Source organism: Protopterus annectens, chromosome 10.part0 (genome assembly GCF_019279795.1).
Source record: "Protopterus annectens isolate FY-2018-M chromosome 10.part0, PAN1.0, whole genome shotgun sequence".
NCBI lineage: Eukaryota > Metazoa > Chordata > Ceratodontiformes > Protopteridae > Protopterus > Protopterus annectens.
In genome coordinates, this window is record NC_056744.1 from 279842092 (window position 1) to 279860835 (window position 18744).

An 18744-nucleotide genomic window follows, 5' to 3' on the forward strand; every position below is an offset into this window, starting at 1 on the left:
CAGGGGACTACAAAACAGGATTGGAATGTAAAGAAAGTTTATGGCAAATACGTTTAGGCGCTGATAGTGCGCCAGAACTTAATGACATTAATCATTTAAAATGTATTTTTTACAATATTTGTAAATCATTTTAAGTAAATTTTTATTTTAGTATTTAAATATGTTTTTTAAATTTTGTGTACTGAACACATATGGAGTGTGTATTTGGCTTTAATAATGCTCAATATTTAATTAATCATGTGATGTTTCAATTAATTATTTAAGTGTGTTTGTGAGGGTAGATGGATGTTTTCTGAGGAAGTTCAAGATCATTAAAGTGAATGAAAGCCAAGTTACAGTGTATGTGCCTTCCTGGGACGTGGTGTTGGTTTCAACTTTTGTTTTATGTTTTCGGTTTGAAGTTTTTAGTTTTCTGGTTTTATTCATTGTTTGTGGTTCACAGAAGTTGGCCAGACCTCTCTAATGGAGGGCATTTCACAGGATGTGCTTTTGGATCTATCTACCCATCTAGTACCTGACAATTTCAGTCAGTTTTCCGAAAAGATCAAAGCTGTTTTTTCAACTGCCATCAGGAGAGGGCTCGAAAGAGCAGGTGTTTCAAACACTTTATTGAACAACAATCCAGGTCCTGAAGAGGAACGGCGTAATGGTGTAGTTGAGATTAGGGTGAGATCAGATGAAGACAACTCATTGGAGAGAATTTCTGTTCTAAATAATAACATTTTGAAACAAGTTTTTCAAGCGCAAGACAATCCTTTTACAGGGATAGAGGATGCGCTGGACAATGATTCTGCAAGTACTGACAAGCCGTTTAATACGGCATTTGAGCAGAATCAATGCAAAAAATGTATTTATGATTTGGAAAAACTGACTTTGAGATACATCATGCTCAGTATTGAGATTAGTTATTTGGTTGAATGTATCAGGCGGAAGTGTGTACCGCAGGGTTTGCAGTTTGTGAAATTCCCTAATTGTGCTAAAAATGGGGACTCTTTATTTAACCATTTGATGGAACTTTTCAACGAATCTGGCATCAGATTGATGCAGATTTTAGTGGGACATTATCAACAACAGATAGAAGAAGTCAAGGTGGCAATGAATGATTTGGACTCTAAAGTTAAAACTTTTTATGTTTCAATGTATTGAATCGTTCATATTACAGCATTGCTCAAAGGCTGATAGATATAGGGCGACTATAGTTAGTCGAAAACAGGGTAAACTAAGGAGGGGCATTTTGTCCTATTCTAAAAAAGTAGCCTATGCAGTAAGAGAACATACTAGTCATGACACCATTGAAAGTAATGGGAATACACTGAGTGATAAGGTTAATGGGAATGCTGGTGTACAGAACAATGTAATTGCCAACACTAACAATGTTTCAGGTAACAGTTGTGAAGTTTCTAACATTCCTAACAAAGTGTTACGCAGTGAGAATCAAGAAGCTATTATACAGGAGGGGAATGGATCTTGCCCTACAAGAATTTAGGTCCTTTTTTAGTGGACAATCAGGGAAAAAAGAAGACACCCACCTGGTCAAAAGTAGTAGAGAACAAAGGGAAAGGTAAAGGCAGAAACAACAAAAAGAAATGGTAGCACATTCTGTTAGTACACAGTTTGGTATAGAGGTCTTGAACATTTCTGATGTACATTTGTCAGAAGGTGTTGACGACGTATTGAAAAGGGCCTTTCCTTTATACCAGGAAACTCTGTCAACATTGCTAAAACTATTGTTGACTTTAGACTGTTTCTGAGAAAATTAAATTTAAGTTTGAATGACATCAAAGTGAACAGTCAAGTAATTGACAGTAAACTTCCAAAGAAAAAGAGTACATACAATCCCCCACTTTTAGGGACACCAAGTGTTTCAGAACATTTATGAGTCAGGTTTGAGGTGTTTAAAATTTGACAATAATGTATACAACTTGACACCGCTTGAACAAGAAGCTTTAAAGGGATTGTGTAATAACAAACAGTTAAGAGCTATGAAAGCTGATAAGGGGGGTAAAATAGTGATTATGAATCAAAAAGATTACATTCTGTCACTAGAAAGATTGTTAACAGACGAAAAAGTTTATAAAAGAGTTTATTCATTATTTACAAAAAACTGTTATTTAAGACTGGACACTTCAATGTTTGATATGTTCTGTCAGGGGGAAATAGACCATCAGACTTTTTCTTTTCTGAAAGTGGAATTTCCAAAGATGGTGGTGCTCTTTGGGATTCCAAAAGTACAAAAGAATTGTCATAACCCCCCTTTCAGAACAGTCATTTCGGCATCAAAGTCAAAGACTGAAACACTGTCCATTTGGTTGGACCACATCCTGAATCCTGTAACACAGAATTCAAAATATTATTAAAAAGATTCATGGCATTTGCTTGAAATTTTAAAGGATTTGCAACTTGGTAAGTGTAGTTTTCTTTTTGCCTCTCTAGATGTAGTTTCACTTTATACAAGTATAGATCAGGAAGTAGGACTTGAATATTTGCGAGAATATTTAACTAGTTGTACTGATTTCACTGGCACGAAAAGCAACACTATATGTGCACTTATGGACATGGTATTAGATGATGACTTTTTTCTTTTTAATGGCAATTTCTACAAACAACTTTTGGGTGTAGCAATGGGGGCAAGGATAGCCCCTGCCTTTGCGAATTTAGCAATGGCCAACTGGGAGAATAAATTTTTGGTCAAACACCAGTTGGCTGATAAAGTTTTGGTATACCGTCGTTACATTGACAATTTGTTTTTCCTATGGAAGGGCAGCTATGATGAATTTGTTAGTTTTGTTTCAGATTTAAATAATTCTACCAGTGTTTTGAAGTTTGTCTTCAGCGGATTTGGACAAAGCATTGATTTTTTGGACTTACACCTCACTTATGAGTTTCAGAGTAGAATTTCACTAGTAGCATTTATAGGAAATCTGTATTCGCTAACCAATACTTGCACAGAGATAGCCTTCATCCACCCCACATGAAAAAGGGAGTGGTAAAGGGACAATTAATTAGGTTAAATATATTAACCTCTGGCGATGATATGTTCTTAAATGAAGTGGACACCATAAGAAGTTTTTTTGAAGCTAGAGGTTACAATAAAGTATGGTTACAAAGGATAGAGAAGGAAGTTTTACTGTTAAGAAGTGGTAAGGCTGTTCCCATTTTAAAAGGGATCACTGGACAAGTGGTACAAGATGACGAACACACTAACAATACAGTGTCTGGTTCTATTCAAAGGTATAGTTGTTCCTTCCCATTACCTATCACCAATGAGATGTGGTTTATTAGGAACATCATAATAGAAAATTGGAAGATTCTTTTGGGAAATTCTGATTTGGTTAAGATCATTGGTTCACGTCCATCTTTCACTTATAAGAAAGTTACAAACATGAAAAGCTTGTTGGAACAAGGACTTAACAATAGGAGTAACACCAATATCAATTTAATACAAAAGAAAGGCAGCTATGCGTGCAATAATTGTAGACAGTGTAGGTATATCAGTAACACATCTTCCATTCTTTAAATAAAAACTCTTTTTTGGACTAGTGGCTACTAATAATGGCAAAATAAGTAATGTCTATGCACAGTGCCTTCATCATGTTGTGTTTATATTATTAAAAACTACCAGATGTCTGAAAAGAAGTATTTACGAACATCTGTTCGCCATAAGGAAAGGTGAAGAAAAAAATGCCTTAGCTAGACATGCTGGTGTCTGTAAGAGTTTTAAGAAATTTGTTTTTTCAGTGTTGAATAGTGTGAGTTCAGAGATATTTTCAGGGGACTACAAAACGAGATTGGAATGTAAAGAAAGTTTATGGCAAATACGTTTAGGTGCTGATAGTGCGCCAGGACAATGCCATTATCAATTTAACATGTTTTTTACAATATATGTAAATCATTTTAAGTAAATGTTTTTTTAGTATTTAAATATGTTTTTTAAATTTTGTGTATTGAACACATATGGAGTGTATATTTGGCTTTAACAATGCTCAGTATTTAATTAATTATGTGATGTTTCAATTAATTATTAAAGTGTGTTTGTGAGGGTAGATGGATGTTTTCTGAGGAAGTTCATGATCATTAAAGTGAATGAAAGCTAAGTTACAGTGTCCGTGCTTTCCTGGGACGTTTTGTTGGTTTCAACTTTTGTTTTATGTTTTTGGTTTGAAGTTTTTAGTTTTCTGTTTTTATTCAGTAATTTTAATTATGTTTTAATAGCCTGCAGAATTATTACATTTTTTCATTAACCAGTAAAAACAAAATGAAAACTCCAGAAAAACTTGAACTTCCACTGAATGATCTCCCAGACCTCTTGTATCAGGGGCACATGGTACCATGTGCCTCTGATATATCCCATGTGCCTCTGAAACAAGAGGTTTGGGAGATCACTCAGTGGAAGTTCTAGCTTTGCTGGAGTTTTCATTTTGTTTTTACTAATTGGTTTTTCAGTGACCTTCTCACTAATTGTTTTAGTTTATTTTTTCATTAATGGAATGAATCCACTCTCCTTTTAATATGCCTTAGACATTGACATATAGTAAGTCTCTGTCCTATAACAAGATCTAGACTGAGTCAGGCAAATTCTAAGAGGATTTTATTCTGCTATAACAGAAGCATCGCTCAAGATTATCCTGTTGATAGATTCTAGTCTTTCATGATAACATCCCTGCTCAAATTTAGCAATGGGACTATTCTTACAAAAATCAGAAATATAAAAACAAACAAACAAACAAACACAAAAATATAGTTGTTGCGAGACATAGTCCTGTTTGCAGAGCAACAAATAATTGATAATAAATCTTAGTATTTATTTTAAAAAGCCTAAGTGGCCTATGTGTTATTGAAGAGTCATATGTAAGCACAATAACTGAGCATTTTTATAAATCTTTTGCATGCATGCCTCTGGCCTACCTTACTCATATTCTCAAACTTTCATTGTTTGTTTTTCTTATCCATTGTACCCATAATATTGTTTTCCTCTGTAATATTGTTAATTTGTCTCTATCCGTATGTATTTGTATGTCTGTTTGGGGCTTTTCCCCTCGGGTCTCCACTGAAAAAGGATAATTCTTACCCAGCTGGACCAACCCGGTTAACAAATGCAAATAAAATAAATAAATATACAAACCGACAATACTACAATACCCAGACTGCAGTAGTCCAAGCAGACCATTTGTTACTCTTTATGTTTAGTAATGGAAAGTCATAAAGAATATTTTAAAGTAGAATTTTTGAGTATTTTTAACAAAGTAAAAGATGAAATTAATAAGGCTGTAAAGGATGTTATAATCAATGTGTGTGTGTGGGGGGTGGCTGCATAATTTTAGCTTTTAGATACTACAGATCATATATGGCAGGATGATAAGCAAATGTTACTGTGAGGCAGGCTGTCTGCATTTTGAATCAAGTGCAAACAGAGAAAAAAGGTTTACTGTTGTATCCTCCATTAAGTCAGTGTTTGAGAAACTGAAATAATGGGCAAAGCCTTGCTGCAATTTGACATATTTATTTTAATTTACCTCCTGTCTATGTGCATGTATGGTTTGATATTATTTTTTATTTCTCTACATAGGAGGAAAGGCTTGCATTTTCTGAAAGGTCATGTCTTAATAAAATCATTCTTTAGGCAGTGATGTAACTTGTGTTTTTCTTTTATACATACCCATGTTTGTTTAATGATTTCTACTGTTATATTAGCTATTATTTATACTATGGATGGTCAGCCATATCTTTTCTGGGAATGTGATTTAATGATGTATGCTTTCACATGCACAAAAAGACATACATGCACATGTATACACACACACAGGCGCGTGTGTACACATACACACACACACACACACACACACACACACACACACACACACACACACACACACACACTGTTAGAATGAGTTACTGGGAGGGTAGAATGTTATCCTTGTCAATGCAAACTAACTTAGCTGCATACTTTGCAGTTGAGGCAGGGGTGAGTGCTTTCATTATTGATGTTAATGCTTTCAGCAGGAGATTTTATTTATTTATTTAACATTTGTTGACCGGAATAGTCCGACTGGATGCATGTCCATTTTCAGCGGAGGCCCGGGGAGAAAAGCTCCAAATATACAAACAGATGAAATCATAGTGAAGACAAGCAAAGTTACAATTTATGTTCAGAAGTATCCACATACAAGTCACAATCTCACATTTCCAAAACTATTACGGTTACAGTTTATGTTCAGCAGTATCCACATACAAGTTACAGTGTTGCATATCCAAACCTATTAAGGTTACAAAGTAGTAGTTGTGAATAAAAAGTAAACATATGTCAGCAGAGGAGGATTTAGTCAGGATTAGAGCAAGGGCATAGCCAGCATGTTTTAAAATAGTGGGTTAGGTTTTTCTTGAAGCGGATAAGTGAGGGTTCCAGAGTAAGGGCAGCTAGGAGTGAAGTCCAGGTTTTGCCAACTGAATTTGCAAACAGAGAGTCTCCAGATAGGTTGTTAGCTTTAATTAACAGTTTGCATCAGAATTTTTGTGAAAGGCCGCAGTGGCCTAGGGTTATTGTAGGGATGGATAACGTTTTTGAGTGAGGCATTTTTTTCTGGTTGGGTAATAACTTTGAATTCTGCAATGAGTTGGTTATACTGGATTAGTCTAGGGAATTCTAGCCATCCTAAGAGGTTTAGATTCTGACAGTGGTGTGTCCTATAGGCAGTGCCAGTGGGAAACATGGCAATTTGGTTATAGCAGCTAGAGAGTTTACTGAGATCGTATTGGCTCAAGTTAGTGAGTATTGGAGAGGCATAAAGTAGGGTTGAAAGCAGATGAGTACAGGCAATGGCAGTCCTCCCTAGAGGGGTAAAGAAAGGTTTATCTTTATACACGGAGCCAAGTTTTTTATTAATGGTTTTAATTGTTTGATTGACATGCATGTCATATTTAAGGTTGTTGTCTATTATAACACGTATAAGTTTGGTATCAGTATCTGGTGAGATTATGCCATTATTAGATGTTATAGTAAATGAAGGTTGAGATGACTTGCAAGTCGGGGAGAAGAGCAGTAACTTTGTTTTATTAGGATTTAATATCTGTTGCTGATTAGAGAGCCAATTTTCAACTGTGTTGAAGGTTTTCTGGGTTAAATTGAGGAGATCTATTGGGGAAGAGGCTGAGCAAATCAGGGTGCAGTCATCAGCATATTTTATACAGGTTGCTTCTGAGATTACAGTATGGAGGTCATTGATAAAGAGGGAGATAAGAAGGGGACCTAATATAGAGCCCTGGGGGACTCTAAGGATAATGGGAAGAAGGGTGGAGAGTTTGTCCTGCCGTAGGACAGACTGCTGTCTTCCAAGATAAGATTGAAACCATTGTAAAAATTTAAGTTGATCTTGAGGGGCTTTGGAGCAATGCCAGGTGGCCCAGGCATTATTTCTTTGAATGATCTTTAATTTGGTATCTTTTGTGAGCCAAGCAGCAACTTTTGTTTTAATTTTATTAGAGCGTGCAGGTGTGTGATTATCAAGGATGGCCAGGAATGTACTATTTAGTGTGTTACTGCCACATCTAGTGGTAGTTGTTTCAGAATTGACCAATTGCTTAATTTAAGATCATCTAGGAATTTGTTAAGGTTGAAGCTTTTATTTCTTATTATTTTGTAGGTGGGCAGATGCGGAGATTCAACTTTATGCCTAATAATATAGGTTAAGAAGTGATCATTTAGCTCTTCAGGGAGTGTACCTGATTTATACATGTGGGTAGGGCTATTGATAAGTATCCAGTCTAGGATACATTCTTGATTGCTGGACTTGCTGATCCTGGTAGGGGATGATATAGTTTGTGTGAACCCATGTAGGTTTATGTGGGTGGTTGCAGTCTCAGCAGTGCAGCTATTCCAATCTATATTGAGGTGCCCAAGAGCAATGGTTTCTTGGGGTAGCATTGGATAGCCAGTGGATGATGTCTTCTAGGGTGCTTGAATTATTACCTGGGGGAATATATACACAGACTATGTTTATACATTTGTTTTTATTTATTTGTAGTTTGGTAATCAGAATTTCTGCTTTGTTAAAACAGAGTGGTTATTGGTAATCTAGAGTAACATTTAGGGTGGTTTTATAGAGAACGGCTACCCCACCCCCATTCCTAGTAGGAAGGTCTTGTCTGAGTATGTTATACCCAGGTGGTAGAATTTCATTATCTAACGTAGTTGCTTTTAATCAAATTTCAGTGAGACAAAGTATGTCGGGGGAGTAGGTTGTTAGGAGGGCATGGAGGTTGTAGACCTTATTATTAATGCTTCTAATGTTTAAATGGCAGGCCAGGAGTAAGTTGGGGGGGGGTCTGTTTAGGCTTTGTCTTATGTTTGGGCTGGTAATATTAGAGTTATTGCTGTCAGGTGAGGATGAGCCAGGGTTGGGGTAGATATCCCCATCGATAATAAGGGTGCATGGTAAGCTAACTATGAGCTTTAAGAATTTGTTTAGTAGTTTTTGGTAGTGTGTAGTGTTGCTGTTAGCATATCTGGCTATAACAGGGTGGAAGTTAGCAGAGGTATTGGACTTAATGTCGAGGGACATGGTTAAGTGGGAAAATTTGTTAGAGGATCGGGGTGGTGGCAAGGCATTTAGGATAGTAGAATCCTATATGGTATTGGTTTTCGTAATTGGTGAAAGAATAAAGGGTGACCAGTAGAGGTAGAGCATAGAGTAGAAGTGTTTTGTTTGTTGAGGACTTAGTGAATATCAGAGTCATGATGGAAATAGTGTTGCAACCTAGGTATTAAAGTAGATGGGATGATAGGGGTAGGGAGGGGTGGGATCTTAAATGAAGTTCCTATTGTGGTTGGTGAAGGAGGGTAGGGGGTGTGGTTGTGGGGTTATACATTTAGTGATAGTGGGGGCTGGTGAGAATAGGGTACAGGGTGGGTGGCAGAGCGAGCCCAAAGGGCAAGTGGAGCGGGGCTTAACCACACCAGAGGAATCGGTGAAAATTTAGTCCCTAAAGGTCTTTCATAAAAGGAGTGAGTAATATGCATTGTGGAAAAGTCACTGCTCATATAAAAACTGTCATGTAACATCCACAAGACAATCTTCAAAAATCAATTGTGCATTTAAATTTGGCTATATATCACTTTTTTTGGACTTGAGATTGTTTTATAGCAGGATTATTGGGGTGTATTTCCAGTCAAACCACTTTTACTACTAGAGGTTCATAGGTGTATACTAGGCTAATGGCCACTTGGACCCTTATAAGCCTATCAGTGCAACGCAAATGTGACCCACAAATTTGATTTATACAGAGGGGTGTTCTAATTACTGCCTCTGTCCATCAAAGACATAGGTACCAGAGCGGGGTGAATTTCCAATTACTCATCCATTGATCCAAGGTGTGCTTAAATAGGGATAGGGAAAAAATCTACTTCAAGTGGATTTGGAGCCTGTTCCAGATAATGGAAATTCTCTGAGAAACATATCTGTCACTTGAACATGTCCTATTTATGTTGCAAGCAAAATTTAGGTATTTTATTTTAGTAGTTCTGATGCTGTTTGTTTTGTAGATGTGTAGATGGTTCATCAAAAAAGGGTCCAGGGATGCCTTCTATACCAGGCAAAGATCACCTTTCAGAAATGTGTATGATACCGAGTAAAGAGACAGGGCTTTGAGACATTCAGCATAGGATATTGTGTTTAACCCCTATATTCTTTTTGTAAAAAAATGTTGTGGATGTTCCAGTTTCTGCATTTATCTGGTCAGGTGCATACTGAAGGGGGCATTATACTCTATGATGGGTCTGATGAGGACTGAGTACAGTGGTATGATGACCTCTCTGGACCTAGATGGCATGCCCTTGCTTATAATTTGAACAGCATAGGATTGTTTTACTACCTTGGATGCATGCTGGTCAAAGTCTAGGTTATTGTCCACATGAGTTTCCAGACACCTGACTAGTGAATCAACTTTTAGATTTTTTTTTATTGATGACATAGTTACCTCTGCTGGGCAGCTTCCCAGGATGTACTATAATGTATTTCTAAGTACTGAGTTTTAAGTCATGGCAATATACGATTATGCATTTCTTGGTAATGAGTTTTAAGTTATGGCTTTGTCACCAAGTGTTTCTCTGTATTAGACCTTCCTGAAGGGTATTTTTGTCTTGGAGTGATTCAATGACTGCTCCAAGTTTGCAATCATTTATGAACTTGGTTAACCAGAGGCCTCTGATACTGGCTTTGACATCTGAAACATAGATGCAAAGAGGTGTGGGGGTAGCATAGAACACTAATGGACTCCACTGTGACTGGCCTCTTTGTGGAGGAGACCTCAGTGATTCTAACCACCTGGGTCTTATCAGTGAGCCAGCTAGCCATCCAGTGTGTTATAAAGGATTAATACCTAGTTCTATAAGTTTGTTGACAATGCCCCAGTGGGGTATTGTATCAAATGCTTTAGAATGATCTAGGTAGGCAATATGCGCCATTTTCCCCCTCATCCATTGCTTTAATGACCTTTTCAAAGAAGTCCACCAGATTCAGTAAGTATGACCTTCCTTTGATAAAGAAAAATTGGGATTAATCTAGTGTCTGGAGGTCTCCTGTGCAATTTCTATGATAATTCCTTCAGTGGCTTTACAAATAAGACTACTCATACTAATAGGTCTGTAGTTTCCAGTATCTGTTGTAGTTCCTCCCTTATAAAGTAAGATGACCATCACAGTCCTTCTTGCACATAGCACAAAGCCAGTTTTAAAACAATAGTTAAACAATGACTCCAGAAGCCATGAGGAAGTTCTTCATTAGACTGCTCAGGAGACATTGTGGGATGTTATCGTGCCCTATTGAGGCCATGTTCTTGGCTTTAGTGAGCATACCCAGCACATGCCCCCTAGTTATACTTGGAGGGGTTATGTTTGAGACTATTTACTGGGGAAGCAGGACTATTCGACCCTGAACAGTTCGACCCCGGACTGTTCGCTCCCGGAAGTTTTTTACCCCAATGCATTTCTATACAATTTCAAGTATAAATTTATATGCATTGTGCATGTGATTTTTTTTTAGTGGGCAGTTCGACCCCGGACTATTTGACCCCAAATATATTCTAGTAAGTACTTTATCATTATGTTATTATTTAATCAATTATTCAATAATAACACTGTTAATTTTTCATTGTAAATATATATTTTTTACTTTAATATTTTCATTTAATTTAATTATTACATCGCTTAGTATAAATATAACACAAACTTTTAACATATAATAACTAGAGTTATTTTTTAACATATTATGACTAGTGTTACTTTATAACATACTTTATAACATAATTTTTTTAACAAAATTAAGCACTTTTTTATTTTATATTATGTTAATATTTTAATCAATCTATTATGTATTATAAATAAATTGTTTAAAATTAAATGAAATAAATATGATGATGGGTTGGATATTTTAAGAAAGGTTTTGCACACACACACACACACACACACACACACATATATATATATATATATATATATATATATATATATATATATATATATATATGATTTTAACAGAAAAAATATTGGCAGTGTATGTGTAGTCATGGTGGTTGTACCTCACAATTTTTTTTTGTTCAAAGACAGATATTTTCATCAAAAAAGGAATAGCTATGGACACAGTTGTAGTACTGATTTATGCAATTATTATTTAAACGTGTGGTGTTGGAGAAAAATTTCTAATTCTCCTTCAAGTAAGTACATACATGTGTAGTGTTGTTTTGTTGATGACTTTTCATTTTCTGGTCAGTAAAGGAGTCACAGCTACAAGAATTTATAGAATATTTCTGCTTTACAACGGTTTGCTAACTAATCTGAATGTTTGCAGCATTATCTAGTCTGGAGTTTCTGTTCATTGATTTATTGCATATATGTGTTTTTACATTTTTATTTTAGGTTATATTTGTAGGGATACTTTATTTTTTAATGCCTTAATTGTATTTTTATTGTTAATTTTATTTATTTTTATACAATGTTAATTTTACCGTTATACGGTAACTCCGGACTAGTTAGTGCTGCGAACTTCCGGATGTTACAACTACTGCTTAGTTGCTTCTTGTTTTTGCAGTTATTGTTTTTTTTATATATATAATTCAACTAACTAATTGCATTTTTTTGTAAAGTAAGTGTAGTTGAAGCACATAAATAGAAAAGAAAAAGACTGTCTAAACCAGTTTTAAGAATGTTTAAACAGTCTTTCTTTTCTATTTATGCTTTGATGTGCTTCGGCTTCACTTACATTATTTTTTTTATTCGAGTCCAACCGTCCGGAGTCATACTGGTCAGGGGCAAATCATCCGGGGGTGAATCGGTGGGGTCCAAATGGCCTGTACCGTTTTCTGGGGGATGGCTGGTGTTGAGAAAGATGGAACTGAATTTGTCCACTAACTGGTTTGCTGTAATGCCAGGCTTGGATGTGACAACATAACTCACCAGTTTAGCACATTGCTGACAAGTTTTCTGATATAGCTGAAAAAGGACTTATGGTTATCTTTCACCTGGGGGATATTTTTACTTTGAAATTGGCTTTGCTTGACCTAATTAGCCCTCTTAGTTGCTTATTTAATTTGATAAGAGAGTTGTTATATCTATGGGAATTATCTTTCCTGATTTTTTTTTTGCCATATTTTTTTTTACCTTTTGTTGTACAGTATATCCTGTTTAATTTGGGATTCCACCAGGGCAATTTGTTTCTGGGGCTAGACCTGGGCTTATTTGTTGTACAGAGCTTCTGAGACCAATTCAGCATAGACTGCTGTATTCTTGGGGTATGGAGAGGCATTGAATTTTGACAAACCATCAGGTAATAAAAGGTAATTTGCTTTGGAATGTCTCCTAACTGTTATTGGCTTTACTGGGATTATGTAATTGATTTTGATTTTGAAGGAGACAGCTTTATGATTGGATCTTACCAGGCAGGAAGAGAGAGTGGGGGGTACATTGTTCTCTCATATTTGTGAGAAAGAGGTCCAGTATGTTGGATTCTGTAGTTGAAGCATTCTCTAACTAATAAAGAGTGTTTGTATTTACAAAGTCCAAGAATCTCTGTTCCTGTTGATTTGAAACCATGTAGGATTTACAGTCTATAAAGAGGTAATTAAAGTTTCACATGGATAGGTTTTTGAGCTGGATTATAAATGTCTCCAGAAGGTCAAAGTATGCTTTGTGAGCTTCTTTTCACATATACTATGTGATTTTGTCCATGGTGATCTGCCCATGGAGGTACTCCAGCATGTCATTCTGTTTGACCACCATAGTGGTATATTTGCTATTGATGTGTATTGAGATACCTCCACCTTTAGCCCTTGTCTGTGTAGCTACTGGTCTAAAAGAGTGGAAGGCACATAAACCTTGCACTGCTGGAGTACTCTCAGCTGCTTTAAACCATGTCACAGTAACTGCACAGATGTCTATATTCTCGAGAGTGAGGAGGGCTTGGAGGGAGTGTTTTTTTTTGTTTAGGCTCCTGGCATTGAACAGTAAAAACTTAAGGTACAGTTAAAGTGATTTTGCTATGTTAGTGAGGTTGTTAATTTGACATTGCCTAAAAAAGGCACTGTGGGGTGGATAAAGTTTTAGCCAGTATTTGAAAGCCTAGAGGGGAAAGGTGCAGACCATCCTTGACAAAGCAATGTGGTCTGTTAACCATGTCATCCCAAGCATACAAATATTAAATACCCTTAGAATAACACCAGAATGACATTCAGTTATCAAAATCAATCATTTTTTTATGGCATCACCCTTGATGATGGTTATATGCTACTCAATATTAGGCTCATACCAGCCTGAGACACACATAGTTCATGAGCTCCATAATGTCTTTCTTCATATAGTCCAGGGAGGTACATATCAGGTCATTTACACCTATATGGACTATGATGGTACCTGCAGCATAATGACTTGAGTGAATATGTGCTTTGGTGGATCCTGGTATCATTTAAGCAACTAACAGCTATCTATTCTTGTTTAGCCTGGTTAGTGGGGCATCAGTAAAGTTTTCCCAATATGCCTGCATGGCTGCAGTCTGCCAACCCTGCATCATCTGGTACATTACTTAAGAACAATTGCCACCCTATAGACATATGTGGAATTTTTTTATCTTGATCTACTGAGTTGTTTCTGCCTTGGAAATTCAGTTGTTTGCATTGGAAATGCTGCACACTTACCTGATAGCACCCATGTAACTGAGGTTTAGTCAAAACGTGTACTTATTGCATATAATATATAAAATTATAAGTCAACTAAAGATCTGGGAGGAGATCTTTAAAGAAAATACAGTTGAATAATGCCAGTTCACATTAAAGTCAGCACTGCATTGAGCTTTTTGCAACTGGCATGTTTGATCATACATTTTCAAATTTAGGAAAAGTTATAAAGTGTAGTGAAATAATTTTACCCTTGTACAGACAGTTACTATGATACCACTAGAAATTTTTAGAACTGGTCTGTGTCTCATGTTATTATATGGTAAATGTATAAGAGACTTAGTGATATAGTTTGTAAAAAAAGAAAGTTTTAACCAAGTGCACAGCTATATGCATCAGGCTAGATGCTGATAATCTAGGTGACCCAACATTCTAGCATGGCTAAATATTTTGGTCAGTTTTTATGTCTGAAATAATGGCACTGCTTCAATGGGAGCAGTTACTTACATTCATTTCTAAGTGAAGCTCATGATTTACATGGCTGCATATTTATAAATGGCAGCTCACTGCCATTTTTCAGATGTATAATCATCTGTGGACATTTTCACTCTCTGCCAGCTGTTTGTGTTCAACAAACTCTCGTTCGACAGTTAATGAGGCATCTGATTTTCTGAACTGAAATCTCTCCCATTCTCTTGTCTAGTCATATCAGCTTCAGCATCTTTACTTTCTGGTACTGTATTTTCCGTTTTTGCACTTATTGCTGTACACTCTTCTTTATTCCCCTTGGGTGTCAGTTTGCAGTCTAGCAACCATCCAACAACTAAACAAATTGACAGCACCCAGACTCAGACTTTTGCCTCATAAATTGATTGCTTTGTTCTGTTTTAAAATATTTTCCTCTTGTAAAAAACATGTAATCATCATAAAAAGTTTACTATAATTGCAGCTGAACTCTACTGTTGTAAGGCTGAGTCATGCCAAGGAATGATTTACCATGAGCATTTGTACTGGCAAAACTTGACCTTGCAGACAGTGTCTTATGTTTTAAAGAACAATCTAAATGGACAACTGAGAAAAGAGTAAAGATAAAGGCCCTGCATTCTGCACAAGGATCACTACAGGGTCTCTGCCATGGAATAAAAGATAAGGAATGTAACTGATTAAAAATAGTAAATGTAAGGTATGCTTAAAGAAATAAACCCAGGATAGCTAATCAGCCTGCAGGGTATATGAATAATAATGGCTAACAGGACACATCATCTTCCTTAGTGGGATTATGGTAGGGGTCAAATGATGAATGGTAAAGGATAAAGAGGTTGTACTGAAGAGTATTACCATAGCAATGATGAATATAATACCATCCTTAAGTGCAAGCAAGCTAATATGGATGCTGATAAGAAGGAAAGGGTAACCACCATGCTTCTGTGTGTACATGTCAGAAACAAAATTCTGTTTTCCTTTATTATGGACAGTGAAAGAAGTGGATTTTGTTGGGTTGCATTGCTTATGGAATTTCTTTAAGCTGCTGCAGAAGAACTTGCAACCACATAATGGCCACTGTTATCTTGATTCACTCAGTAAACCAGATGGAAGTGACTGTAAGACAGCCAGCATGGTTGTATGAAGGGGATAATGCCATGACTATTGGTTTGGAAGAGGGGGAGGGGAGGAAAAATTACCATACAACTACTTTTCATGATCATCTCTAGGTTGTCTATAAAATTATCATCGATGACATTTGTTTTTCTTTTTTGTTCAATAAAATTTTGAGTGCTATTTGCAATTGTAACTATCATAAATGTGATCCCAAAACTAGCAAAACTTTGAGTACAACCATGGTGAAATATATATTAAGTCTGAGGTTGTGGCACCTCAGAGTCTTCTTCTTCTTCTGAGGTACAGTCATCTTAAAGGCAGTATCCATAACTGTGAGGAAGCCTACAAAGTGAAACAAAGGGATGAAGAAGAACAGCATTAGTCAGGTGATTTAATGAATGGAAACAAAGCTTTATCAGTGTCACATGCCAGACAAGACAGCATGGTAACCATATACAAAAGAAGGCATGCATGTCTCGTATCCATTAGCAGTGAAAACAGTAGTTGTACAACATTCCAAAGGGTTGCTGGAATGTCACCTGCGCCTGCTACTTCTAAATGCACCTATGTTACAACTGACACACTAACAGACCTTGATGATATATTTTATGAGGATATGAAAGACACCTGAAGAACTGTCTGTTACCACTGTATAATTACTAATGTTGTCTCTTCAGTCCTCCTCATATCGGCCTGCAACCATGGTGAATTGAGTGCTATGCTAAGCCTCTCATTAGTGATTATGTCTCAACAGCTGCAGTTGTCAGCTAGAGTAAGCTGTACTCCTTGGATGAGCTTGAGTGTCCAGATACCCACTTTTGTTTGCTGAAGTGTGCACCTTAGACAGTGGAACTGCAGTTGAGCCTGAACCAACCACTATCCATGAAACTGGACATCTGGTACTTGCCACTCACTCCAGTCATTCCCATAGATGGTTTGTCAAAGGTTGCTGGTTACACTCTTCAGGAGGGGAAAGTAGTAATAAAATTGCTGGCAGTAGAGAGTCTTTAGGGGAAGCAGTGGTAGAACTGCTGACAGTAGAGAGGTTAGATGAGGTTGTTGTGACAGCTGTGTTGGCAGTTGTGTATTTTTTTCAGGAAAAAATGAAAATAAAAAGCCATTTTGGAAGGAAAGGAATGAAGAAAAGTAGCTGATGTTAGAATCTAGTTGGCAATAATGAAATTTTTTTGATCACTGCAACTGTATCTTAAGTCAACTTTTAGTGAAAGTTTCAGGATGACTTGCTATGAAAGTTTTCAGCAGTTGCAATTCATACTTTTCTCTAACGGATTTTATGTTTTGATATTTGTGTCTGCTTGTGTGTGTGTGTGCATGTGTGTGTGTGTGTGTGTGTGTGTGTGTGTGTGTGTGTGTGTGCACGTGTGCGCGTGTGCGCGTGTGTGCGTGTGTGTGTGTGTGATTCAGCAACAGTGGTGAGTTTTGAGATTTTTTTTTTTCCTTTGTTAAATCCTCTCGAACAACTGAAACAAAACTACCATTGATTAAGAGATCTTTGGATTGGTCTGGTTTCATGTTTGTGGAAGATCACAGAAAAAACATGTTGAGCAGTACCTAAGGAATTTGGGTTTCCTGGCTCATAGTTTGTTATTTTGATTTTGTTTGCTTTTTCAATACAAGTCTTAAATTTTCAGAAATGTAATATATACAAAGCAAAATTTCCTTGCCAAAAATATATGAAAATTAGAGTTAGAGCTCAGGAGGGGAAATTTAGGTTTAGGGGAACAAGGATTGGGTTTAGGCACTGGATGGGGGTTTGCGTTAGAGTTAGGGCACTGGTAAGGTTATAGAGTATTATAGGGCTGGGTGATGGGAAAGCAAAGTATTTGCAGGAAGTTGGGTTAGTGGGAATATGAGTACTTGCATTTTCATGCAAGTGGCAGCAGCTTCTAACAGAGAGCACTTCTAGCAGATGAGATATTTTATCATACTTATTCCTATTTGATTTTGAAATTCAAATATAAGCTGGTAAGTCTTTCTTAAGTTCATGAAAAAGATTTAAGGATAGAATATATATCTGTGTTTATATAAAAAGTGATGAGGAATGATAACAACCTTTACTAGAGCAACTATAAAAAGTAAAGGAAAGAAGGGTCCCTTGTCTGCATATGTTTGTTAATGCATGTGCGACTTCTCGGGTCTGTTATTTCATCGAATGGCCATATTGTCAAATGAAATGTCATTCATTAAACCATTCTGACTAATTGTGTTACAGCTGCAATGGTGTGGGTGGTTGACGAAACTGCATTTTCAATTAAATGCTGTTTGAAAATGTGATCTTTTGATGAATTGATATAGACCGGTGACTTCTCAGCATTAAAACATGCTCTTGAGTATTTTCACACACTTTGTCCTGTGTTCATTCTTGTCTTTTTATAGTTTCCCAGCAGCAATGAATACATTATTCAAAAGTTTGATTTTTTTTCAGTAGAATTACTTTAGATTCAGCATTAAAATGCTTGTTATATGCTTGATATGCCTTTTGGATATTTTCCAAATCCCTTTTACTAAATTAAAAAAAAAACTAGACATATATTCCTCTATTATTAGCATGTTAGAGGATGGAAAAGCCGCAACATATTCTCCATATACGGGAAACCCCTTGCACCCCTTTCTTTATATAATCAACTCCCAGGCCACTACTCCTCAGGTAAAGAAAGTTTTCAGCTATGACAATGACCTCTGTTAATGAAAGGTGATTAGCTAAGTTTGCATTACTGCATACCTGTCTCATAGTTTCCACCACCAGTTTAATAGATCTGAGTTTTGGAAAACTAATAATAGTTTTTCTGTTACTTTTGCTATAGTGTTAATGTACAACTATAGAAGTAAACATACCAGGGCCAGTTTGAGCTTGGTTTAACCCTGAGTATAAGTGTGGCTCTGGTTTGTGATCCAGCAGGTTAAAGAATGATGACAATGTAATTCTATGTTTGGCCATAACTGCAGTTTTTTTTTTTTTTGCTTACATCT